Raw genomic sequence first — 27,068 nt, 5'->3', positions numbered from 1 at the left:
CTACTCTGTTACTCCCCATATCCTACACCTACACTCCACTGACTGTGCTCATTTGCTATGTAAAAGTGCGATTCACTATCCTAACACTCATTTACATAGGATTGCCTACTAATGCTTGGTTACATGTCTTAGACTGGGCTTCTCCCCTTAGCAACCCCTACTCGGTGGCCATGTTGTCTTCAGCCTGCTATTCCCTTACATTGTAATTTAACAGTTTTCATAGATTCCACGTTTGTGGCTTTTATTTTCTTATTTTATGAATTTTTTTAGTGCACCCCATTTGCGTGGCGCTGCGCTACGCTTAAACATCGGAAATCGCCGAAAAAAAAGTATTTTTATTTTAATTTTGCATCTGGGAACATTTCCAATGGCCGTATATTTGGCCATTGGCATGCTTCCTCAACCATATGCAACCTTTATTTGGAGCTGACAAGGCTCCATTGTGCTATTTGCAGATCGGTACTCAGTTGTCAACTGAGTACATTTCTGCAGCTAACATGGCTCCTACTCAGACAGGTTTGTGCTTCCTAGATTGCAAATTTACCTCATTTGCATGCCTTTCAGCTGCAAGTGAGGTAATTTGCATATCCCAGCCCTATCCGTGTAGGAGATGTTTTAGGAGCTTTCTTACACGCCCCTACAAGCTGTTCCTGGATCGCTCGTCGGACATGATGGCTGCATGGAGTTGTACTCTACTTGTACACTCCGTGCAAGCCATTGTGAATCTGGCAGCAGTTGTCAAAGGACAACTAGTAAGAGCAGCTCATATGGTGTCCAGAGAAGAGGATTTTATAGCAAAATATACTAATTTAAAATCCATGTTTCTAAAAAGAGCATACCCAGTAGAATTATTAAATGAATTAATAGATGAGGTGACTAGAAAGAGGGAAAAAGGTCATTTTAAACCCATTATTAATAATGACACTCAAGACTGTGACGCTGTAAATTTTAACGTGACTGTGTCAGAGATAATAGTTGATGCACAGCAAGATCAAAACATGCACAGGAAAGACAGTGCTATTTTTTGAGATCATTGACTATTACTTGTAGTCATGATTCTTACAGTCTGACGTGGATTTTTGAGAAAAACTGGGATATTCTGATGGATGATTTTAACATTAGAACCCAGTTGGGTGACAAACCTATTATAACATACAGGAAAGGTAGGAATTTGAAAGACCTGCTTAAGAACAGACAAAGCCCCAGTTCACATGGCCATTTGGGCATGTATAGATGTGGGGCATGTAATTGGTGTCACAAAATTAAAACAGGAGATACATTTACTGCAAAAAATGTTAAATATTCTATCAAGGGGAAGTATAATTGTACTTCAAACACAATAGTACAAGTGGCTAACTGTGATCTATGTTCAGTGTTTTACATAGCTAAAACTGAAAGGAAATTTAGCCACAGAATTTATGAACATGAGTATGCTATTAAAAAGAAAAACTTGAACAATGCTCTAGCTAGACACATTCATTATAATGTAGAGCATAATTTCAAGTTTTTGGAAATAGATCATGTGGCCATTAATGAAAAAAGAGCATAGGGGACTCATTTAGAACTTAAAGAATTAAAATGGTAGATTTGCCTATAAGCTGACAGGTGGCCAGGCATTAATGAAAGAACCTCAATTACCCCCATACTAAAATTGAAGTCCCTCGAAAGAAACAAAATTGTAGAGGAGAAATAAAATAAATTGTAGTATCCCTTTAAATCTGGTTTGCAGTTTAGTGAATTTATAGTTGGGTTTTAATTCATATTTCTGTATACATGGATTGTTAAAACAGTTTGAATTATCTTTTAAAGTTGATTTTTTATTATGTATGTTGCCAATTTGATGTATTAGTATTTCTAGATATGTTTAGATATTTATAAATAAATAAATAAATATATATATATATATATATATATATATATATATATATATATATATACATTTATTGATATGAGAATTTAAGGCATGGCATTATTTAAGGTTTCATCCAATCAGATGATGTGGAGTACTATTTAAGTGTGTGATTTGCACTAGTTTACTGTCTGATGACATTTACACTGTTTAAAAGAAAGCACTAACTTCTGACACATATTTATTTTATAATTAAAATCCAACTTTTTTAGTTCTGGCAGATTTTGGGTGTTGCTTCTTTGTTCTGAGGACAATAGCACTGCCTTTGCATTTTTCAGTTTGTTTTCATCTTTGTTCTTCAGTGACTTTACCCGTTGTATCATTTGTGAGCCTTTGGAAAGTACCTTTTGTCAGGATGGTTAGAGTGGTTATAACCCCAGTTTACATGATCCAGTGTCTCAGAAAAATAATGCTGTGGCTGTAACTCAGCTGACCTGAATTTGATTAGAAACTCAGGCACTTGCTAGGCTGGTAGAAGAAGGTGGGAAATAAGTGACAGAGTTATGCATGTCCAACTGTCTTTGAAGAGAGTGTGAGACTGGGGATCACACAGAAATGGTCTTTGTATTTAGTGAGTGAGCCAGGACTGCATCACATGTGAATGCATTACCATTTGTCATAATGCCTTTTGTATGCCTCCCCTGGAATGATATAGGCATGTACAAATAGAATGTAGGGATGTAACTTGCAGATCCAGGCTGTCCAAGCAGTGATGGTCCCACAGCTTGCACTCCTTCCACAATACCAGCCATCACCAGTATGGGATCTGGTTGGTTACATTTCCTTAAGAGATTAAAGCTAAGTAACATTGCACAAATCTGCAACACTGGAGAGAGAAGGGGCTTAAATGACACTGCTACAGAGGATAGTCAAGCCCCAACCCCAGTAAACCAGTGCAAAAAAAGTTATACACCTGATTTGCAGGGGATATTGATCTACCTTTCCCAGCTGATATCTCCATAAAATGACATAACTGACCTAAATATTTCAATATCTGGCCATCTAGATGGGATTTGTCCGGCAGTTCTTGCCTAGTGAGACTGGTGTACAAGATCTGCAGCCTGAAGTACCTCTTAGTGTTGTGACATGTTGCAGTTTTACTGCTCACTTGCTTTTACTGCTCACTTGCTTATGCTACTCTGGCAGAATCTGAAGCTAGCTTAAATGTGCAGCCATAAACGTTAAATCTATGGCCATAGTATTTCATAATGTTATTGTCTAGAGTTACTTAGAACTAATGATCTTGAACAGTCTCACACACACAGATCATTGTACATACATATCATGCTTCATGAATCTCATGTTATTCATTATACTGCATTAGCCTAATTTGCATGCTGCTGTCACACTGTTAATGACAATGGAATTCATTCCTTCTGCAGTTCTTGTTCTTATGTTTATGAGTCATGCACACCCTTTGTGTGCACTACTTAGTTTATACTATTGCTGAGTACTACACCCAGTGTTTATGAAATACCACTCAGTGTTGCTTCCCTGGTGAGTAATGTTGTTATAGTCTAAAAGTACATCAAAGTCACTATATAAAAAAAATTGTTACTTTTCTGTAACATTTTTAACCTGATTTAGCTGTGTTGTTCAACAATGGCAGAATGGTTTCTTGTATAACAAGTATGTGCCATTTAAGAGCTGATTAATACTGAAATGGATCAATTAATTATAGATACTCTTAGGGAAAAAAAAACACTAGATTATATGTCATCAGTGGTATCACACATAAAATATGATTTGGACCCTTATTATCTGCATGATTTCAGAAGTAACTGTATGGCAGTACAGGAAGATGGTGCAAGACAGCAAGGCTGGGAGGATTATTATTTTGTTTATGCAGTCCTTAAAGATATTTGTTTGATGTACAATATCACAGTTTAAGGCATTACTATTACTTCAGCAATTATCATAAAATTAAAAACGTGGGCAATTAGTCATAACTACTTTGAAGTCATCAACACATACCTCTCAATCTCTTAACAGAAGCATTCTGGAAAAAGCCAAAAATAAAAGGTGGACAAAGAATCGAATTACAAATTATTTATTCTTGTTGACTGGGTTAGTCCCACTACACTAGTGGCTTCTTTTCAGGGAAGACCCAAGGTGGTATTTATAGTACTAGCGGAAATTTGACCAGGGCATCAGGGAACTTCCCTACTCATTAGAGGAGTGCTTGCTCTAGTTCTAGTGCAGTAGCAGCTGGGCAAACAGTGCTCAAGGAGATCTAAGATGGTGGATAGCATGGAAGTTAATGCTGTGCAGTTTTAAAGGTTTACAGGATTCCGAGGAGCTGTTTCAGCAAAATTTGTTTGTTTAATTGGAAGCAAACATTCAAAACAATGATGGATATTTTATTTTAACCCCTCGGTTGGGAGGGCTGCAGGAAGGTATTTTTGGGGGGGGTGTTGTTGTTGCAGAGCAAGCCAGAGAGCGGAAAAAAAATTTCATGGGGTGAAATTATGGATACAATCCAATTGAAGGAATCAGAAGCCATTTTAGAAAAAAATTGACAGAAAAAGAAATTGTATGCCGAGACTGTTAATGAAATTGTAGAGAAAGTGATAAGGAATGAACAGAGGAAAGAAAATGTCAACAATCAAAGGAAATTCATGGTAAGAATTTAGAATTTAGAAAAAGAAATGGACAGGTATGCCGTTTGGGATAATTTAATGGTTCTATTGGGAATGAAGGCTAATGGGTAATGGTTTTTACTCTTATTCATAAAGAGACATTTTGTGACATTATTTTTGAGACTGGTTCTGTTATGGGAAAGTTTTTTGGAGGAATATGAAAAGGAAAAGAACTGTAATCCATGAAACTCATATGTGGTTAGAGCATTTCACTGATAAACAAAATAGAAAATACATGTTCAATTTTGAAATGAAATTGAAAGAGAGTCTTTAAAGAGAAGTAAAGAAGTTATTGACATTAGCAAAGTGTATAATAATGGATGATTATGGATTGCTGACTAGGTCTCCTATATTGTATTAAAATGAAGAAAGAAACAAATGTTCATATCCCTAACATGAAAAATGTTGAAGGTAACAGGGGTATTGTAAAATATTGGGGACAATCTAAAACATGTTTCTTTCTGTGGAAAAGATGATGATTTGATAAGTAACTGTGATAAGAGAAAATGTTATATGTATGGGGAAGCAGAACATGATACAAAAAAGATTGAATTGAATTGTTATAAATGTAGCAAAATTGGGCATTTATGGATGGATTGCAGTCTAGAGAAAAAGCATGAAGAAAAGTGATGACAGTATATAGAGAGAAGAAATGGTCTCAATTAAAGCTGAAGAGGAAGTAGTAAAGCAAGATCAGGGTAAAAATAAAGATAATGTTAAAGAGAAAAATGAAATAGAAGATATTATAAAATAAGGTTCTGAAATCAGTGATGAAGATGATATAAATTGGAAAATAGTGAAAGGTAAAAAGAATTTTATTGGCAAACGCATAAGAGAGAGAAAAAAATAAGCTTAATAGGATAAGTGTAAAAGGGAAAAAGAAAGGAAATGCATAATGCAAATGAGATGAATACTTCAAATTTACATAATAATTTGTGGACACAAAGTTGAAGTGTATATAAGACTGAAATACATTATTTTATTGTGTCACAAGTTTTAAATATAGCTGAGGGATCGATACAACAGGCTGTTCAGATCATTCAGCGATATGGGTAGATATGTAGGAAAATTGATAAGAAGAAAAATATTAGAAACTGTTGGATGAAAATGTAAAGAAAATAAGTATGTAATTATGGAAGGATCACACTTCTACTAGAGTCTGTTATAAAAACTTGTCCATGTGATGGCTAGCTTTCAAAAAATATATAAAAAATGTTTTTAAAATGGCAGTCAGAAGTAATTAAAGCAGAAAAAATTATAAAGTAATGTGTACAGATGCTTTAAAGAATTTGGAAAGAAATGCAACATAATATTATATGATTGAGTGGAGAATTTATAAAAGACTCAAGAGAAAATTAAATAATTATTATTTAAGAAAATATATTACAACATAAAAAGAAGAGGTATCAGCTTATTTGAGTAGCATAGTTAAAGAGAATAATAGTATAATGAGAGAAATGAATGATGATGACAGAAGACGGGTAACAAGGTCTCAGGAACAAATTATGCATATCATAATAAATTATGTAAGAAAATGTTTCAAGATAGAAAGAAAGAAAGTACAAAAGAAGAATGGCATGATTAAAAATATTAACAGAACAAGAAAATAAAGAACTGGAAAATGAGATTTCCTTATATAAATTAGATAAGATACTTGGAAATGTTAATTTACAGTCAGATTCAGGACCAGATGAAATAGGGCACTAATTTTATAAGAATTTCAAGGGTTGGCCGAAAAATACTTCTTAAAAGTTATAAATGTACAGTTGAATGAAGGTTTTATGTATAAAGATTTATGCGGAGGTATACTTAAATTTGTAAGGAAAAATGAAGCTAAAACTAAAATTGAAAGTTGGAGACCTATAGTATTGAAAAATGCAGATTATAAGATTTTTATGAAAATAATTCAGAAGAGAATGGAAAGTAAAATGAAACATATTATGTAAGATAGTATATATAATTTAAAATGGAGAATGATATCAGGAATTGTTATCAATAGTAAGGGAAATTGTGGATGATATTAGTAGGACTAATGAAACCAAAATGATGACAGGAGATTTAAATAAGCATTAGATAAGTACAACATGACCTTTTGTGGACAGTTATAGAAGAGTATAACATTAGTGAAAAAATTAAGAATGTATTTTGTTCTGCATAAGATATAAATAAAGTAAGAACTTCAATGAATGGATGGTTAAGCAAAGAAACATATATAAAGAAACATATATAAAGAATGGCATACATCAAAGGTGTCCTTTGAATATCATATTATTTGCATTAGTTATGAATGCATTAGTTAGAGATGCAAATGTTGCATATGAACGGTGCTACCTATATTACTAATGAAGGGATAACAATTCCAGTTCTGTTTCCTTATGCAGATGATATTACATTGATTACGAAAAGCAAAGTCTGGATGTAAGAAGTTATATGTTCAATGTTGAAACATAATAGGCATGACTTTAAATAAAGAAAAAAGCAAAGGACTGGGTGGTAAAGTAAAGATAGAAGAAATATGTTTTTTATGAAAGAAATCTCTGTGTTGGGAGTAAGATTTGGGAGTAAAATGTAAGTGAGGAACAATGGAATAGGATAATAAATGAAATAAAGGAGCTTTGTTGTTTTTGGAAAACATACAAGCTATTGTTTAATAAAATGTTTATTTATTAATTCAGTTATACTGGGAAATATTGCATGTATAGCAAGTCTCATGATACCAATAATCTAGGTAAATGAAATAATGCAAGCATTTTTTTTATTTTATATGGGGTTCGGAACCGAATCAAATGAAGAGAGGAGTAATATATGGATAAGGAAGGTAGAGGTTTAGGATTAATAAACCTAATTGTTAATGCTGCTTCTTTGAATTTGTATAATGTTTTGTTTTGAATAAATTATAAAAATGAGAAGTTAGTAGTAAATTTACCAAAGTACAAATATGAGCGGCACTGGGATATGTTAAAAAATTCAAAAGAGAAAAAGATTGTATAAAAGAAGAAATGAGCTGTTATCAAGAAAAAAATCATTTATGGAAAATAAAAATTGATGAGATCAAAAATGAGAGGAAAGTGTGGTATAAAAATATCATGATACAATATTATTATGTTAGTCTATGGGCTGAGCTAGCAAATGAGAAAGTTAAAGCTATAAAAGTACTAAAAGCATGGTGTAATAAGCAAGTAGAGACTTTTTTATTGAGATTAGTGATTAATAAATTAGTAGCAAAAGGGAAATATGCCATATAAAAACAGTAAAAGAGTTTGCATATATTTTGGTAAAGAAGAAACTAAAGACCATGTTTTCTCACAATGTATAATGGTTACAAAACTGCAGGAAAAATTATGTGAAGAAAAGTTCTTTGAAGATATAGATGAGGTAAATGAAATAAATATGGATATGATTATGTATTGATGTTATAGCCATAAAAATATGTAATATGTTAGTAAAATAGATAAAAGATAATTTTACATTGTGTGGACCATTTGGAATTAAAACATAAATGAAAATTATGTTCGATATGAAATGGAGACTAGCAGTAGATTTAAGAAAAACATATATGGTGTTAGTGGAAACAGGAGTGGAGGTCAAATAATGATAATGAAGATAGAAGTTCAACATAATAATGCAATGTAAGATATGATTGTATGACAATAACGGAAAGGAATGGAAAATTATACACTATATAAATTGCAGATATGTAAATGTGCAAGGTGGTAAATAGTATTGCTCTAAATAAAGAACTCCTACTCTTTATAAGTGCCATGGTTTCTTTTGCATCCACCTGAGGAACCACCAATTCAAGCATATAGGATCTTAATTTAATGCATCATCTGAAGGACTACATACTCAGGATTGCAGCACCCCTTCCTTTTCTGCTGCACTGCTATGTTACCTGCTATGAGAACAGTACCCACAACCGTCTGCACCAAATGTGAGTGTGTTACCTGTTACACCACTGACACTGCTCTTATGAGCTTAGAAAAATGGTAGAATAACAGGTTTTGCATTAAAATGTATTTTTAGAAGGATATGAAATTTTAAACTCAAATGTCTATCACTATTTAGTGACTTCAATACTCAATGATTTGTAAGAAAACCATGAATGTTATAGGGAACAGACCAATAATATGAGACAAACAATGTGAACAGTTGAGAGGCATGCATCAACATTATGAATATACATTCTATGTTCGTAACAAACATAATTTAACCAACTTCCATTGCTAAACATGCACTCCATTGTAGCTCTTTCATCAAATATGTTTCATAGCTTTGGACTTCCAAGATGGCTGCACACTGAGTAACAGCTTAATTTCAGCTCTTGCATTGTGAAAACAGAAACTCAGAAAAGAGAGACAGTGAACTTGTCCTTTTGGGTAAATTTCAGTTGCTGCCTAGTAAGTGCACTACCTGGATGCCAGCAAAGAAGACATTTAGAGAACCTTAAAGAAAATCAACCACAAAAGGTAAGTAGAAAACACTAGTGGGAAGAAACCTGCAGTTGTTCAGCAAAAAGCAATTCAAACTCCAGCTCTGGTACATGTCATGACTTCCAGTGGTCTACAGGAAAAATAAGCAAGGGTGTTCAGAACTGTTTCAAATAAATGAAACACTGAGATAGTATATCAACTCAAAAAAACAAAAGGCTGAAAAATAGAAGAAACTTTAAACAGATAGATGAGTTGATAAAACTGCAAAATTCAGAGGTCAAAATGAAGAAAAGGCTGGCTGAGTATGATTCTGCCCAAGAAGAGTTGTTTCAAAAATGGAAGAATTAGAAGGCAGAGTGCATAGGGAAAACTTGTGATTTTCTGCTGTACCAGAGAAACTGGAAGGAAGGGACTGTATTAATTTTATGAAAGCACAAATAAGCAACTGGACTGGTATTCCACAGCAGAAGCTGATAATTGAAAGGACACATAATATGTATGCTACAAACCTGGCCACGAAAAAGCAGCCAAGACCTCTAATAGTAAAGATGCAATGCTTTTATGAAAGCACAAATAAGCAACTTGACTGGTATTCCACAGCAGGAGCTGATAATTGAAAGGACACATAATATGTATGCTCCAAACCAGGCCATGAAAAAGCAGCCAAGACCTCTAATAGTAAAGATGCAATCCTACCAGCAGAAACAGTTGATTCTGACAAAACTGTAGCAGAAGGACAGAGTACTAAAAGTTGAAGAGAGTAGAGTGTTTGTGGAAAATGATGACTCACTGTATACCAGGCAGAAGAAGAATACATTTTTTCTAGTAATCAGGGAATGTCAAGAGGCATTCCTGAGATTGAAGCTGCTATATCCAACTGTCTTCAGAATATTTTTTTTCTGAAGGATCAGTCATTTTTTGATGCAGAACATGCTAAGCAAGAAATACAAAAGACTGGCAAACAAAACGTGAGCTATCAAACCAAAATGGACTCTGCTTCTTATTCTTCTGATGATAAAGCTTATCCAGAGATTTTGCCATTGAAACATTTTCAAATGTTCCAAAGGAAAATGCTTGAGAGACATAGAAAAGCATAGGAGTTAACTAGAAAAACTAGGAGTGTGTTGAAAATGAACCAAAGACTGGTGTTGGGAAATGGAGATCAACAGGTGAAAAACAAGCAACTCAGAAATTCATGAAAAAAATGTGAGATTACAAAGCATCGATCACATTTGTGAAATATGGATAAGCAAGAAAACTGGGAAATATTGGGCTTTTTGACTTTTTTAAACTTGTCGAGGACCATATTCCCTACTTCATGTCATTAACATTTGGAAGAACATTAAGGATAGGGGAGGAGGGATGAAAGAGGTGACTATAAGTAAAACAATTTTTGTTTCTATGCAGTATTTTTATAAAACATGACATATACTACATGTTATATAGTAAAGCATTTTCAGTTATTTTAAAGTAAAGCCTTTCTTTTCTTCATTTTTTCTTTCCTTCTTCTTGTTTAGTTTTAAGAAATGTAGGCACTGCAATGTAAAAAGAGAAGAAAGCCAGGGCAATGTAATGTTTTTGAAAAGCATTAAAGTTGTTTTCTGCATCTTGGAGAAGAATAAAGATAAGACAAAAACAGATAGCACTTAGTGTAAGCAGAAGCACATTGTGTAAAATGCATCTTAGCATGAATAACCTTATATATAAGACAATTAAAGCCTGAGAGTGCTGGTGTCAGTATGTAATATTTGTTCATATTAGGAGGGTTAAACTTCATTATTTCAAGATATATATAGTTTTGTGAGTTTGATTTACATTAATAAGTTATGGGAGTGTTCTGGTGGTGTGTTTTTTTAGGGTTTTCATTAAAAGAAAAAATCTCCTAAGATATTACATAGTTTCAAATGGATACAGCAATAAACAACTATATAAAATATTAACCTGTCAAACATTACCACATGCATGTAACACTAAAACTGAAACTAGACAGTTTTAAAAAAGCTGTTATACATAACACATTGGAATAATAATTTCTTATCATAAGAGCAATATTTTCATATTATATTTGAATGTGAATGTTCTCACAGGTATACACAAAACAGAAAGAGTAGTGAATTATATTACAAAATGCAGAGTGCAAATATCTAGTTACAGGAGAAACATTTGGAAAGAAATGAGCATGTGAATTTGATACAGACAGGATATCAGGATGGTTATTCAGTGGAATATCTGGTACAAAAGAAAAGAGAAATACCTGCATTAATTGTTAGAGAGATCCAAAAGTGATAGAAGAGGAAAAAAGATAATGATTGCAAGGGAGGGGGATTGGGCTGGTATGTATTTATATTCCCCACAAAACTGCTACAATGGAGCTTAAGAATATTATGGGAGAATTAATACTACTTATAAGTGGGGACTTGAATTTGCTTTGCAAAAGAGTTGAGGCCTAGAAAGGAAAATATAAGAAAAAAGGTAGGTCTTCGAAGAAATTTTTGAAAGTGTTTGCTATAGAAGATGATAATTCAGTAGTAGCAGCTTGGAGAGAATTTACATATTATTCCCCAAAGTACAAAACCTGGGCTAGTCTAGAACAGAAATTATATTTCACAGCAACATGGGCATTTAGTTGATTTGATATGCACCCAATACCTATTTCAGATCACGCACCAATAATAACTAAAATGAAAATGCAGGGTAGTGAAATAAAAATGAGACAATGGCATTTCCCCACTTATCTGTTAAACAGAAAGGACTTGAAGGAATAGGTTGTGCAGATTATTTTGGAGTTATTAACTAAGACAGAGATGTATTCAGGAAAATATAGCTAGGCAGTAGATTAAAATGAAAGAGGAGTTTAAAATAGTGTAAAAAGTAAAGAAAAAGAGGTATGGTTAAGAAGTAACAAGAATTATTTAGAGGGACTGGCAAAGATTAAAGTATTGCAGAATAAGGGAAATCTCACAGAATAGCAAGAGACACAGTTCCAGAATGCTAAAGAGAAAATAAGGGACTACCTGGATGACATGAATGAATTATAAAGATTGCTGTTATGCAACTGTTTTTTGATAATAACTCCAGAGCACAAAAGCTTTTAGCATAATAGCCCATGCAACAGAAAGTAGAAAGGGCTGTTGCCAAACTTAGGGAGCCTATAACAAGGAAAATAACCAAAGATTATTAGAAATATAAAGCAAAGAAATGTGGAAATCAAGAAAAAGAACAAATGTAAATATTTATGGGAGAATTAAATTTGCCAAGGTTAGAAATAGATGAGGCTCAATTATTAACATTTAGGCTAGGAGGAGATGAGATAAAAATGGTGATGAATAACCAGTCTACAGGAATAGATGGCATTCCTGTAGAACTTTAGAAGCTAGGAGGGAATAAAGTGATAAAGATTAAAGATCTGATAGTATTTGTTTAACACTATTTTAAAAGGAGGAGAAGCACCAACATCCTGGAAGAAAGCTGTGGTGGCTGTATACCTAAATGTACATCTCAACCACTCAGTGCATGAAATCTGGACAAAGCCAGAAAGAATGGAGAACAAAGGCCCAAAAATATGGAAATAATTTAAATATTGCTCCTATAAAAGTTGATAGAATAACAAGTTTTGCATTATTACATATTCTCTGAAGAATATAATGTCTGAAACTCAAAAGTCTGTCACTATTTAGTATTATTTCATGACTTCAATCTTCAATGATTTGCCAGAAAAACACAAATTTTATGAAAAACAGACCCAAAATATGAGACAAAAATCTGGACATTCTGCAAAAGTATGTTCAATTCAGAAGTATGTATCTAAAGACAGTAAATACCCATCAGACCCAGGCTCATATAGGTCCATTTCAATTCTAAACCATGATTATAAAGTGTTTATGTCTATAAGCTAAACAAATGTCAACAGTGTTGCCAATATATATAGATATGGATCAATGTGGTTTTGTGGAGGGGAGGCAAACATTTGCCAATATTAATCAAACAATGATGATCCAGAGGGAAGCGCAATATAAGAAAATACCACTGTTGTTGGTGGGTCTTAATACAGAGGAAGCCTTTGTCAGAGTAAGCTGGGATTTTATGAGCTGGGCAATGAAAGCATTTACATTCCCTGACACAATAGTAAAGTTAATTAGGAGGATATATGAGGGATTGGAGGTAAAAATTAAAATCTGTGGGGGTGCCCGCTCTTCTAAGTACTGTTTGAACAGAGGAACACGGCAGGGGTATCCCCTTTCCCCTTTGTTATTTGCTTAATATTTAGAACCACTGGCAAATAAAATAAATGACTCGGAAAATTCAAGTATATCATTGGTATAGTAATCTAGAAAAGTTGGCTTCATTTTCAGATGATATTATTTTGTGCCTGATAAAACCAAAGTAGATTTCAATGCTGTAGAATATTCTAAGACAGATTCAAGTCTTTTCAGGATACAAAATTAATGAAGGCAAAACAAAGCCAATAGCCATAAGCTATGTACTCATACATGAATTGTTTCAGCAATCCATGGGGACATAGTAAAATTAAATACTTAAGAGTATGGGTTAAAGAGGATTCTGTCATGATAGCTAAGGATATGTTGGAAGAGATTAAACAAAAATAATAAAAAAGTGAGAAACTGGAAGTTCTGTTTTATAGTTATTGATAGCAAGATACAAGCAGTGGAAATGTTTTAGTCTCTTTAGTTTTATGCATGTCAGGCATATTTATATCAACCAGAGGAAAAGCTGTGGATAGCAATTAGTAAAGAGTTGGATGGATGGATGGATGGCTGGATGGATGTATGGATGGATTTTATTTGGAAAGGGAAGAGGGAAAGGGTCAAGTGGGATTAGTTGATCCTTCCAATTATACATGTAGTTTCTGATTACCTGATTTGAAGAGATATTTCAAAGCTACACAGTTAAGGCTCCTATGCATAGCACAATCAGAAAGGTATAACAGAAAGTAGAAAGGGATGATGATGAAACAGGGGGAAAGCTCAAGAAATAAGGTGAGACTGGATTTTTGATGCAGATCCATAAGGAGAATAACAAAAGACATACAGAATATTATATTCATAAAACAGCAGAACGTTTTCTAAGAACTAAGCCAACAGAGGGATGTAGAAATGAGATTCTGCCAATAGGGATGACTGCACTTAGAGGTACTGAGAATAGATATTGGAGCAAATAATTAGAGAGGCAAAGGTAATAGAATAGGAAGAGGTCAAGAATACATTTGGACTGCAGGCTGGACACTGTCTTCCCTATCAAGGACTGATTTCAGAGTATAGGCAAAGAAAAAAGAATAGGGGATCTTAAGTGAAAGCCCAGCACTGGTAGAGTTTTTAGTTGAATCTAAAACAGAAACTGCTGTATAGAATATTGCATGATAACTATAGGAGCCAAATGGAGGAGGTTAGAAGGGATTGGGAAGAGAGACTGGATAAGAAATTCACAAAAAACTAATGGGAGGATATATGTATAGCTCCCAAATATGCAACAAAGTCTGGAAGATTTAGAATTTTTGCTTGGAATTGTTTACATAGGCATTGTTATACCATTGGCAGACTGCAAATAATTTTTCCTCAGGTAGACTGCAAATGTTGGAAGTGTGATCAGCAAGAAAGAGATAATTAGGAACATATTTTTTGGATTATAATGAGTTGACAGACTTTACAAATTCCTTGCAGACTACTCTGCCAGAAATACTGGGCAAGCAAACTGGTGTAACTAAGGGAATCATTTATTTGAGCTGTGATACAGGATCTAACTTGCCTAGACATAGTAAGGCCTTGCTGATTTTAATTCTGGTGGCTGTCAAGAAAAGCATTTACTAGAAAATTGAAGTCAAAGTCTAAACCAACTGTATCAGAAGTAGTGAATATAGTAACAGAGAAAAGAACTGAAAGTGAGATCTTTAGGAATGGGTAGGAACAAATTACATAGAAAAAATGAGACTTGTGGGAGCAATGCATGCAGAATAATGTTTCAGAGGAGGAATGAATTTTAAGGGATGGCAGGAATTGAATGAACTATGTAATATTCAATTGAAAATAACTGTATGGAAGGTCATATGTGCTGTATAATGTTTTTAATTGAAAAAATGTCAGTATGGTTTGTTTACATTTATATAAAAGTATGATGTATCATAAGTGATAATTAAATAATAGTGTTTTTGTTTACAAAAATCATAGATTCATAGATATTTCAAAGTCACTAAATCTTATGATCATTCATGCCTTGCCAGTAGCCTCTCTTATGCCTCATTTTCACCAGGTGAGACGCACCAATCAATATCAGTGTAAATTTGTGGAAACCCATTCTTTCATCTAGGTTATGTTTAAAAAATGATAGCGAGTCATACTGCTTAACATGTAGGAGAAGTTTATGCCAGAAGTGTGAGAGGTGCTGAGTTATAAACCCATCCCTCCACCATGTTTTATCTGTTGGTGAAGATGTAGGTCCCTGGATCTAATACAGATGGAGATATCAGACTTGTGGAGAAACAGGAGATGTAAGACATTTGAGTCAGAGATTTCCCCTCAAAAATCTATGAAACTCTGAATAAAGGGAGATATAGTCTAGCCTCTCTTGGTTGCTTAGGGATTTATGGCCTCTGTCTGGTCACTGTGGTGATGGAAGTTAGGGTTTTTCTCTAGTCATAGATTTAAATATTTGAAAGTTGTGGTGGGTTCTAACTTTCAGTGTTTAAGCTATATGTGTAGTTTGTGGGACTGATTTAAATTTTTGGTTCTAAACATTAGTATTTTGTTCTTTCAGTGGTTTCTAAGTATTGTAGTATGAAACCAGTCAGCTACTATGTGTATATCTTGTTCCATTTTTTTCATATGGTAGTGTGAGAGGGGATGTATATAGCATCGTGTCATTTGTGAAAGATATATGGCCGGATTCACGATGGCTTGCACGGAGTCTAAGAGTAGAGTAAGACTCCATGCAGCCATCATGTCCGACGAGCGATCCAGGAACAGCCTGTAGGGGCGTGTAAGAGAGCTCCTAAAATGGCTCTTACAGGGACAGGGCTGGGACATGCAAATCACCTCAATTGCTAGTGAAAGGCATGCAAATGAGGTAGATTTGCGATTCAGGAAACCCGAACCTGTCCGAGTAAGAGCAGTGTTATTTGCAGAAATGTACTCAGTTGACAACTGAGTACCATTCTGCAAATAGCAAAACGGAGCCGTGACAGCTCCAAATAAAGGTTACATCTAGTGCAGGAAGCATGCCAATGGCCAAATATACGGCCATTGGAAATGTTCCCTGATGCAAAATTAAAAATTTTTTTACGCCGATTTCCAATGTTTAAGCATAGTGCAGCACCGCACAAATGGGCTGCACTCTAAAACACAGAATACTAAAAATTATAACCCACAAATGTGGATTTTATTGAAATTGTTAATGTACAATGCAAGGGAATGGCAGACTGAAGAAAACATGGCCACCGAGTAGATGTTGCTAAGGGGGGAAGCTCCGTCTAAGACATGTAACCAAGCATTAGTAGGCAATCCTATGTAAATGAGTGTTAGGATAGTGAATCGCTAGTTTACATAGCAAATGAGAGCAGTCAGTGGAGTGTAGGAGTAGGATATGGGGAGTAACAGAGTAGAAGATAGGTGACATCACGAGGGGGATATGTTTGAAAGAAGTGAAGCTCATTGGAGCAGAGTGGCATGTGTCCGCTGTCAGTTAGACATCATGGAAAGAGGTGTGTCAACAGGTAGGCTAGGAAAAGCCAAGAAATGGAAGGTGTATACCGTGGATAACACCAAAGTTTCTTGCTGACCATGCATGCGCGCATGTGGATGCCTGCAAACTCGAGTAAGACAGAGTGCGCATGTGTACGCGTGAGTGCACGCGTTTAAGCCGGAGTAAGCATGTATAAGGCTGTTTAAAGAGTTGTAAGCGCGTTTGCACTGGTGTATGTGCGTGTTAACCCGAATAAGCAAGTATTAGTCCATGTAAGTATGTGTGCGCGCATGTTAGCTGCTGTGCGCGTGTTTGCGCTTGTGTGCACGGTGCTCCCCCCTGAGGAAACAGAAAGGAAAAAGGAAACACAACAAATAGTAGGAAGCTACCAGGGAGTACTAGCAGAGCTAGCAGGTGAAAACAATCAGAATTAGGCAATTACACAGGCAGTACACTAGCCCAGCAGAGCCTAGCACTTAAAACTCTGCCAACAACAGTCCATTATGTTTCTCACAACAGACACTGCAGTAAGCTAATAGAAGTGAAAACTGCAAAAGCTTTACTGAGACAAAGAAATGTTAGGGGCTGCCATTGCTGTTATAAGGTGACATATGCAACATACTGAGGGTGGTGACAATGGAAATGCTGCCGGACAACCCACAGTGAGGAGACAGAGAAGAGTGTACAGGCCCAGGGTAACCTACCAGGGACTACATGAGCTGGAGATAGTGGTGCGCTATAGAGTGGACAGAGACCTCCTGCAGCAAATTGTTGAGCTGTGTAGGCCACGCCTCACACACAGAACCAACAGAGGGAAACCCATCCCAGTGTAAACCAAGGTATGTGTTGACCTAAGAATATTAGCAACAGGTACCTTCCAGAGACCAACTGGTGATATGATGGGGATATCACAGGCATCAGCATCCAGGGTACTACACCAGTTCCTGGATGCCATGTCAGCACATGTCGGTGATCATGTATATTTCCCCAATTCCCGTGAGGTATTGGCCAGCAGTATGCGTCTCTTCCAGAAAATAGCGGAATACCCTGAGGTAGTGGGTTTAATAGACTGCACGCACATATGCATCAAAGCACCAGCCGGCGAGCAGGGTAGGGCCTACTTCAACTGCAAGGGCTTCCCCTCCATCAACTGCCAGGTCATGTGTGATGCCCAGGGCATAATACTGAATGTGTGTGCAGGCTGCCCTGGAAGCTACCATGATTCCCATATCTGGCATCTGACGCAGCTGTACCAGACATTTGCCAATGGGGGCATCCCACATGGTCACCTAGTGGGGATGCTGGCTATGCACTGGAGCCGTGGCTGATGACACCCATCAGAAATGCACACACACCTGAACAGGAACGCCATAATGAGGCACACTCACAAACACGTAATATAATAGAGCGTGTGTTTGGGCTGCTCAAGTCACGGTTCCGGTGCCTGGACACATCTGGTGGAGCCTTGCAGTACTCACCAACTACATGTACCCAAATTGTCATGGTATGTGCTATGCTACATAATATGATCCTGTGAAAACAGCTGCAGCAGGACCAGCATAGGCCTGGGCCAAACAGCCCCCCACCATTGCCAAGGCCATCACAGGCAGAGCGTGACTCGGAGGGGGGAACAACCTGAGCCTGCCCCAGTAGGCAGAAGGAGGCATGCCCAGCATGCTTTGGCCTTGGCAAAGAGGCAACGCATAGCACATACACTGGCTCAGTAGGAACTCGGGAAATTATACCCCTCTCCGACTCGCACATAAAGTAAAAGGGATGCCTAAGTTGACACTACCAGCTTCCAAACATGTGCAGGGAGTGTAATATCCCTTGCCCAAATACTGATGATACTGATCTTGCAACCCAATTTAACTCTTTCTTCATAGACTCTATTTCCAAACTCACCAGCTCTTTTTCAAACAACAATACTCCTCCAACCTGCATTTCCTCTCAGGTATCTTCCCCTACAACTTATCCCACTCCTCCTCAAGCTCTTTCATCTCTAACTTCTCCCACATCACCTCATACTTCTCCTCCCCCACCTTCCCCCACTCATTCCACAACTCCACCTTTCCTCATCAAACCTATTCCTACATCCACCATAAAAAAACTCCTGCAGAAACTAAAACCATGCACCAATGCCCCTGATAACATTCCCTCATACTACCTTAGTACAGCTGCTGGAGCCATTGCCCTCTCTGTCAGTATCCTAATTAACTGCTCAATCCAAGAAAATGTTGTTCCTCTAATCTGGAAAAAAGCCTACATCATTCCCCTGCACAAAGGTGGAACCAATACTAATATTTCCAACTTCCGTCCTATCACCATCCTTTCTCCCATTTCAAAACCCCTGGAGAAATGTATCCATCTTCAACTCCTTCCACATCTTCTGGATAACAATCTACTAACTCCTACACAGCATGGGTTCAGACCCCATCATAGTGCTATGACTGCCCTCCTATCCTTCCTTGAAACTGTGAACAAAGCTAAGGACTCTGGCCTCATTGTATCTACCATCCTCCTCAATCTCTGTAAAGCTTTTGATACTATCTCTCATAACCTCCTTCTTACTTAGCTTTCTAACCTAAACCTTTCTCCCTCTTCCCTCTTACTAACTATCTCTCCAATCGGCAACAAGCTGTCAAGTGGAAAAAAGCCACCTCCTCCTTCCTTGACACACCCACAGGTGTCCCACAAGGCTCTATTCTGGGCCCCCTCCTCTTCAATATTTTCTTTAATGACTTTTTCCGCTCTATCCCCCTTGCAAATATTATTCAATATGCTGATGACTCCACTATCATCTGTGCTGCCCCATCCATCCCAACTCTCTTAAAACTAACTCAAGATGCCTTCTCCACCACAGAACAATGGATGAAAGAGAACCACCTTGCACTCAATGCTGCTAAAACCAAGCTTATGATATTCTCCCCCTCCAAAACTAATAACTTTGACAGAAATTTATTCTCCATCACCAGCCAGAACAATACATGCCTCGAGCTGGTATCTGAAGCCAAACTACTCGGGATTCAAATTGATGACAAGTTGAAATTCAACTCCCATCTACTCCTAAATATTAAAAAAAAACATCAAAAACTAGGCATGCTCTACCGCCACCATTGGTTCCTCACCTCTACTACCAAAAGTATCCTCTCTACCACATTTCTCCTTCCCTCCCTTCTCTATGGCGCCCCTCTTCTAACAAACCTACAATCTTCTCTGAAATCCAAACTATCATCTTGCTCCAATAAAATAGCCAGATTTGCAACCAGCAGCAAATCATCTACCCATCACTGTGAACCTCTCCAAAAACTCAGCTGGCTAGAGCTACCCCACTACCTCTCCTACACTCAACTCACCTATGCACATAAACTCATCTTCCAGCCAGCACTCTGTCCCTCTCTTTCAACTACCTTTAAAATGCATCAAACACAAAGACTTCTAAGATCTAACAATCAAAACCTCATAGAGGTCTATAGACCCATACACGCTCCAGGACAACACCTCTTGTCCTTCTCACTAGCACGCCAATGGAACTCCCTTCCCCCATCCATCCATACAAATGCTAGCCTCCCACACTTTAAAATATTACTACACTCTCATCTAACATCCTCATGGGAATGTTCCTGCTCACATCCTTCATAACCTGCCCTACTTCCACCACTACTACTCTTTCTTTTTCCATTCCCAGCTAGCAAATTCATGCTTGCTTCCACCATTCAACTCCTCACTTGTACCAAGTAATTAAAAAAAAAAAAAAAAACACAATACTATTTCTTTTTATATTTCGCCTCTATTACTTGTTTTGTTTGATACTTATGTTTTTCTCTATATAATCTATCTATTGAAATTAATTTTTGTATTTTATGTATTGTGTAACATAATCTTTGTATAATCTGTATGTGGAGCTTTTCTCCTCAGGACTCCATTGAAAACGGGTTCTTTGGGCCCAATGGACTATCCTGGTTAAACAACAGCAAATAAATAAAATAAATAAATAAATAAAATAAATAAATGTGCATCCGACATAAGCAGCCCTGCAGCACCACCTAAGGCATGAATGCCATGTGTTAAGCAATATAAAGCAGTGCTAAACAGCAATTACCACCATGTAGTATATGCAAACAAAATTGCACACACCAACTAGCACAACTGTGGTCAATGTTCAGTAATATTGGGCAATGTCCAGCAATGTTGGTGAATACTGAGCAATGTCAGACAAGCCTGGTCTAAGTAGGGCATAGCTGAACAAAAGCCAACATGCTCATATTTGCTTAACAGGCCCTTAAGCAGTCTAGTCTGCTCAGTATGAAAATATAAAGCAGTAATGGGCCTCGAATCCAGGATGCTGTGCACTATAGCCAAAGTACTAAACCACTAAACCATGACAGCATTGCAGTGGTCCACCTATATGATGGAATGTTGATAAGTCTATGCAAAGTATTCCATGGAAACACTGCAGGGACAGCATAATCCTTGTTGAGTTATGACACAAAGGTGAGTCCTGCAGTGAGAACAGAACCTGACTTCCAACACACACACAGTATAAATGTTAATACTGGTCATGTTTGCACACATCAGCAAATGTAGTGGACCTCAGATAGCAACATACTGAAGGTTCACACTGGGCATGCTCACACACGAATAAATGAGACAAATGTCAGGCAACAAAACATGTAATGTCAGAACTGGGCATGCTCACACACTTAGGCTATGTCTGAGTACAGCAGTGGGCCACGCATATCTGGCAGTTGCATGTGTTAACCCAGGAACCTGTCACTATACAGCAATCCACCCTGTGCACACAGTTATATGACAACAGACACATCTATAATATAGTGGAACCCTGTCATAATCAAATATGTTCTGCAGATACTGACGTTCTTCATGGAAACTGGTAAAGCAAAGATGATAAAGACCTGCAAACAGTATCAGCAATAAACATTGTGCATCATGAACATAAGCATAGGTTCAGAGGTCGATACTAGGCTATCTGCCCTAGGAAATGTACAAACCTAGCCAGAGTGTGTTTGGCATTCGCAACCCTGTCACATTACTACACTGTGCGTGTGAATAGTAGGTCACACAAGATAGCCCATGTACGTTTATGCTAGTGTGCCTCTGTCTAGCAGGGTCACAGAGGATATACCAGGGGTAAATACACAATCACCCATACAGTCGTCAAGATGTCTCCGGTAGGTGGTCAGTGGGTGGCTCTGCCTATGTGAAACTGGGATTACATTCTGTAGTGAGTGGAGCCTCTAGGATAAGAATCTGTCCCTCCACAATGTCCTATTAACATCTGTGCTGAGGTGTACGTCCCTGCAGTGTGTAGCTCCAAGGGAGTTGGATATCCTGAGGTGGAGCACGTCCAGTAATACTGGTTTGGGTATAGCTGTAAACAACAGGCACACATCATATCTGAGTAGGTGGTAAGCGACTGAGTAGAGCTGGAGTTACTGCATCTGAACTATGCAGGGCATCTGTGTGAGTCCCTAAATCTGCTTGGTGAGGACTGTCCGTGGCCAGTACAGTTGCTGCAGGTGTCAGGTAAGGTACACCCCAGATGTGGCATTGTAACCAAGCATGGATGTGATGAGTATAGGGGCACAATGACCTCACTCGATCTAGATGTGAAACCATATGGGATAAGGTGGCACACATAGCAGGTGTGTCTAACCACTTTGGCAATGTGAATGTTAAAGGCGACAGTACAAACAAGTGATGTCCCCAAACCCCTAATAACTCCTACCGTATGTAATGGAGTACTACCTATGTGGTAATGTGTGAGCATGCTGTTACTCCCAAAGGGGATGACTATGCAACTAATGGCATTTAGCTGTAGGCCATGGCTCAGACACCAGTCATCCATCTCTGTGAGACCCTGATTGAGTATGCATGTGGCAGCTGGAGAGTTGATAATGGCACCCAGTTTGCAGTCAAGTGCAAACATGTTCAGCCATATTCCCCCTGTGATAGCCTGTACTTAAGACAAATATATACTTAACAAGAGATATCCCAGGACCAAGCTGTGTGTGATGCCATGTGTAACTGGTGTATAGTCAGACATGGCACCTGCAATCCTTACCATGTGGGTGCTATCCCTGATCTAGGTATCAATCAATTGTGTGAGATACATGTCCAAATTGACGCTGGTGAGACTATGCATAATGGCCCAGTGGGTTATTGTGTTGAATGGTTTTGCAAGGTTCAGGTAGGCTGTGTGGATAGCCGTCCCTATGTCAATGGACCTGTTAGCCATTTAAAGAATACCTACAGGTTCAAGAGGCAAGATCTGCCCACAACAATGCTGAAATGAGTAGAACACAGTGTCTGTAGGTTCCCGATGTCTATGTGTAGGAGTCCTATGACAATATGCTCCATAGCTTTGCAGAACAGGCTACATAGGCTTATAGGGCAATATTGTCTGTGGTCCGTTGTGGCACCAACTCTGTGGAGCAGGACCACTGTCGCAGTATGCCATTCCTTGGGTACATATCCTGTGGTAACTCCAATATTGAACAGTGATGTAATGTGAGGGTTGCGTTTGTCATGATGCTTGTGTATGATGCAGGCTGGGACACCATCTGGTCACATTGATACTGTGATGTACGCTGTGGGGAGGACAGCACTCACTTGTTACTGTGTGATGTCAGGGAGGTTATACTCTGTTGTGATAGATAGTTGCTCCTTAGGGGGGATGGGTGGGAGACATCTGCACTGAACCTGTTTGCCAGGATGTAGGCAATGCCAGTGGGTTCAGGGTAGGTTTAGTCAGTATGCAGTAACTCACAGCATATCAGTGAGTGTCCACCCACATTCATGAAATAACTGAAGAAGGCCGTGTGAAGGCCGTGTGATGGTCCTACGTGTTAGGTGCAATTGTCTGGTAGAAGCAGCCCTTAGAAAAGTCCATGAGTGATTGTAGCTGTCTGCTAGTACAGATCACAGATGCCTTCCCTGTCTGGGATTGTGCTCTATCATGTAGTACCGTCCTCTTGACGTTGTACAGCTTATTAATGGCTGGGGTCTACCAGACAGGTCCCTTGCCATTGTAGTAGTGGGTCTTGTTGTTATTTGGGATAGTACAATCCATGCAGTCCACTAGGGGTCCATAGAATGTGTATGTAAAGGATGCAGCAGTGTGAGCCGTATATGCCACTGTCTCAGGATCTCTGAAGGATACCACCTTGCTTCGGTGAAGTGAGATGTTGGCTCATGAGAAGTTCACCAAAATTACCCAGGATGGGTGTGTTGAGGGTATATGTATGTCCTGTGAGATACATGTATGTTCTGACCTTACCAATGAGGGGTATATTGCTGGTGTGGAACATAGAGTCCCCATGTTGGTAATGAGCAGGTCCAATATGTATTCCCCCTTGTGGCTGTGCTGACTTGTGCCAAAGCATATGAGTCCACAAATTGTAGTGACTGTTGAGTGAGGTTATCGGGGCTTGAGTAGTATCCCCAGTCAATATGTGTGTATATGAAGTCACACAATATAATGGTGTCTGTGGAGACCTGCATATTCTCCATAGTTCCCACAAAAGCCGAGTGTGGTTCCTGAGTTTGGGAGTGTGCTCTGCAGCAGGCAACAAACCGAAAGGCAGTATTGCACAATGGTAGTTGTCTATGTATGGTCTGTGATGCTTTGTGCAGTGCTACTAACCTGGAGGTGTGTGTATCTGTGATGTATATGGATACTCCCCCTAGTTGTGTTGTCTGTTCCAAGTCTTGTTGTCAGACAGCATGGTATGAAACATAACCTGGTAGTGCTGGTGTGCATAAGCAAGCCTGAACCAGATGTCTGTCAGTGCACAGATATTGCTCTCCTCCATACTGAGGAGAGTCCTGAGTGGCCACAATATCAGGTTAACACAACTGTTGTTGAGCAGCATTACCCTTAGTTTCATTAAACCTGTAATGTCTATGGAGGTGGGTTTGTCTTCTGAGCCCTGTGTAAAAAAGGCACTCTGGTGGTAGCAAGAACCTTATCCAGCATACCAAAGTCCAAGGGTGACAGGTGCAAGCTGTCCATAGTGAAGCTAAGTGGCATGTTGAGCATGTCACCATATGCTGACAGACACTGTATCCCCTATGAATGAAACAAATGTGTTAGCCAACTGTTAAATGTGATATGTGTGTCCATATACTGTGATGTCATAATTGGTGGGTGTAAGATGCTAGACAAGGTCAGGGTCATACTGGCCTGGGCTACATGATCAGAGTGTACCTCCATGTATCATGTCATGTGGTCCAGGGAGTAACGTCTGAGGTGACACACACCAGCATGGACAATGATAGTGCCAGTCTTGTACTTGCTTTGGAGTGACCTGACTGCCTGTGTTATGCGGCAGATCCTGGCACCCAACAGACAGCCCAAAGTGACTATTCCCTTGTCAGGGCTGGTGAGTGGTACGTCAGTGTGTCTGAACATACGTGTCACCTATTACAAGTGTATTAGGTGTGTTGTTTAGCCCGAAGGGCAGTGACTGTGTGGCACACTGACATTGTGAACTTAGTGATATGTGGGTATTGTAGTGGGGTAGCAGGTGTGTGTGTGTGTGTCTGCTTTGGAGGTCTCTGCTGCTTAGGTAGTATACATTTACAGCATCCGAGTATGTCAATGTGTGCTAATGTGGTTTGAGTGCTATTGCTAGAGGATATGTGAGACTGATATGTGGTGTGTGTGGTTACCTTCACCACCTGATACACTGTGCCAGTCATGGGTTGAGAGACTTCAGCTCCCTGTATGTCTATATAGGTGCATCTCACACATATATCTGAGTTTGTCAGGAGGAGGAGAGGGTTGTCTGTGTACATGAGGCAGATGTGGCATTGTGTCAATATCACAATATCCACTAGCTGGACTGAAGACTACACACAAAACCGACCCCTGGACATGCCAGGATATTATCATGACATACTCTGTAGCCTGATCACAAAGGATCAGTAGGGTGTTAAGCATGTAAAAGAGTATAACAGGGATTAGTGCTCATGTTCGTTAGTGTATTGTAAAGAGGAGCTGAGAAGGAGTCCAGACTGAATCATGGCACCTCCTTCAGCTATGTTATAAATATCAATGTGCACACATATATGTCCTGAGTCAGGGCCAGCTGTACCTGAGTGTCAATGCCGACATTGTGACAGACAGGCCCATATGTACATACCCATCCCCCACTGACAATAGTCCACATCATCATACCAGGGGATATCACATGTAGAATGGATGAGCAGCTACCCCACACTGCCAAAAGCATGGCAGCAGGTGGAATACATTGATTCCCAATATGTGTCATGCACAAACTACAGAACATACAGATCATGCACCTGAACAGTTAGCTGAGCCGCACCCCATGCACAGGATGTGGAACCAGTGAATGTGTCACAGCTACATATGGCACTCCCCACAAGTGTTGGTGCACAACACACCATGAGAAGTCAAGTCCAGTATGCCTATGATGTCTGATCTGCAAGGTCATGGAGTCCATCATGGTTGCAGTCATAAACAGAGCTATTGGAAGCTGACACACACACAACCCTACCAACTGTGGTATGTTCATGTGCGGATCATGGTTCCCAAACATGCCAGACTGTTTGCAAGGCAGCCACCCAGGACATACATCAATGAACACATCTACACGTGTCACATAGACTTTGAATAGCCCTTTATCAACATCCCAGACACATATAGTATCCACAAAACCAAGAAGCTGTGCATAAATATGTGTTGACAATGTCAATGTGTCCACAGATAGATCACACAAGGTAAGGATACTGAGGTCATGTTCAAGCTGTTGACACTTGCTGACCCACATGGACCATTCCTGGAATGGCATAAAACAAAGTGTACACACATCACCATGTCCAGTCTGATGATGTCACCATCCTATAAATACAGCAGAAGAAGGGGAACCAGCCAATAAAGCAAATAGTGTGCCGTGTTAATATGTCTCTTTCTAGTATCATAACATAGGGAGGTAGGGCTTTGAATCTTGCAAACAGTGAGTGTGTGTGCGCAAGTGTCTTTGAAAGGAGTGTCCTTTTTGGAGACTGTGAAAACACACTAAAAGAGGTACATTCCTCTTTGGAAAGTCTGATGATGTCACCATCCTACAAATACAGCATGGGAAGGAAAACCAGCCAATGAAGCAAATAGCGCACCATGTTAAAGCGTTGCTCTGTAGTATCATAGCATAGTTAGGTAGGGGTTTGAATCCTGTAAACAATGAGTGTGTATGTAGGTGCAGTTGTCTTTGAAATGAGTGTACTTTTCGGAGACTGTGAAAACACACTAAAAGAGGTACATTCCTTTTTGGAAAGTCTGATGATGTCACCATCCTACAAATACAGCAGGGGAAAAGAAACCAGCAAGTGAAACAAATAGTGCACCATGTTAAA

The sequence above is a fragment of the Protopterus annectens genome, chromosome 11.part0 (assembly GCF_019279795.1).
Source record: "Protopterus annectens isolate FY-2018-M chromosome 11.part0, PAN1.0, whole genome shotgun sequence".
NCBI classification, from domain to species: domain Eukaryota; kingdom Metazoa; phylum Chordata; order Ceratodontiformes; family Protopteridae; genus Protopterus; species Protopterus annectens.
Note: the sequence above shows the minus strand (reverse complement) of the source record.